The sequence below is a fragment of the Octodon degus genome, unplaced genomic scaffold, assembly GCF_000260255.1.
Source record: "Octodon degus isolate 3935 unplaced genomic scaffold, OctDeg1.0 scaffold00037, whole genome shotgun sequence".
Taxonomy (NCBI): domain Eukaryota; kingdom Metazoa; phylum Chordata; class Mammalia; order Rodentia; family Octodontidae; genus Octodon; species Octodon degus.
In genome coordinates, this window is record NW_004524613.1 from 15,516,993 (window position 1) to 15,518,979 (window position 1,987).

Here is a 1,987-nt window from a genome sequence, read left to right on the forward strand (position 1 = left end):
TGCAGTTCAGGCTGGCCTTGAACTCACTTTGCAGCCCAGGCTGGTCCTGAACTCAAGCAATCCTCCTGCCTCAGCCTTCCAAGTGCTGGGATCACAGGCATGTGACACCACACCCAACAATTTGCTTCTTTTTACTTTGGCTGCTAGAGCTTTTAAACTTCCACCTGTGGCTTACACTTCTTCTGACAGTGCCACTCTAGTCTCTTGGTCTCCAGGGCAGTGACCAAATTCATGGCTAACTCTTCTGTCTCCATGTTCCATGGTGGAAAAGACCCCTCCTAGCCCCTGGGCTTGGATCCCTGCCTGAGTCTGCTCCCCACCCCTCAATTATCTCTGGTGTCCCCACCCTTGTTTCCTGGCTACCTATCTCCCTGGAGGACCCAGGCTCCAGGGCTCCAAAACCTCTGCTAGAATTGTCCCTGATGGGAGCTGTACTCCCTGTCCCCTTGTGGCAGTCATTGTGTGCTCTTTATCAGACACTCTTAAAACAATAGTCAATTTGAAACTTAATTACACAGCCATTCTTCTGTCTCAGCCAGTGGAATTAACCCCAAATCCCTAGCCCTCTGCGGGTGGAGCTGGGATGGAGAGAGGCTTAGTGTGTCCTTTCCCTAGCGGGGGGATGGGAGTTTTTCTGGAGATAAAATGGATTGGGCTTGTGAGAGGGGCGAGGTCCTGCTACTGCAAAGGTGCAGATTTTGTTACCAGAGAAGGCGGTGCCAACCCCTTCCCGGGGAAGAGCTGAGAACCTGTGCTGCTCATCTGTAAAGTGAGGATGGGCGCCGACCTGACTGCCTCTGCCCCAGGGAGGCATGAGCGAGTTCCCCTTACATGCTTGGCTCCAGAAGGCTCCAGAAGGGACAGGTTTGCTGTCATCAAACTCAAGAAAGAGGCCATGGTGACATTGGGAGTGCATTTGATTCTTTTTTATTTTGCTTGTCTGCTTGTAACTCTTCTACCATGGACCTGCTTTAGTAAATAAATAAAGAGTAAGGCTGGGCACTGTGGTGTAGTGGTAGAGATGCTTACCTAGCAAGCCCGAGGTCCAGTGCAGTCTCCAGCAACACAACACACACACACACACACACACACACACACACACGCACACACACACACGCACACACGCACACACACATGCACTCAAAATAAATCATGGTTTTCTTTTTTCATTTTTATTTTAACCAGTTGGGGGCCAGGGTCTCCCTATACTGTCCTTCAACTCAGGCTGACCTTGAACTCACTATGTAGCCCAGGCTGACCTTGAACTCATAATGGTTTTCTTTTCCTTTCTTTTTCTTTTTTTGTTATGTATTTGGTACAAGGTCCCACTATGCAGCTCGGACTTGTAGTGATCCTCCTGTTTTCAGCCTCCCCAGCACTGGGATTATAGGTGTGCGCCACCACATCTGGTCTTGGTGGCCAGCTCAGTGCTCCTGGGGGAGGGGCCAGCAAGGCACGTGGTGCTGGAGATCGAACCCTGCTCCCTGTGCTTGCCTAAGCAGGCACTTAGTCTGCTGAGCTATCTCACCAGCCCTATAGTTTTCTTTAAAAAAAAAAAAAATGTTCCTTTGCAAGGCATGGTGGTACACTCCTATAGTTCCAGCACTTGGGAGGCTGAGGCTGAAGGATTGTTGTGAGCTCAAGGTCATTTTGGGTTAATAGTGAGATTCTATCTCAGAAGAAAAAAGTAGAGTTCTACCTATCCTTAAAAATTCATGGACGCTGTCTTATTACATATTACATATTTCTGATATTCATTGGCCAGCGACACTTGGAGCTTCTCGGGAGAGGTCCTTGGAGCACCGTCCATGTGCCAAAGGAAAAGGCTGTTGTAGAGGGAAGCAGGAAGCAGTCACAGCACAAGATGATTAACAGCCTCAGCCCCAGCGGGAGACACTGCTCTCTTCTTGACTTTAAAAGGACACTTGGACTCCTTGGAGCCTAACATTTGCTTTAGGGCATTGGTGGGTAATGTTTAGCAGGCTAT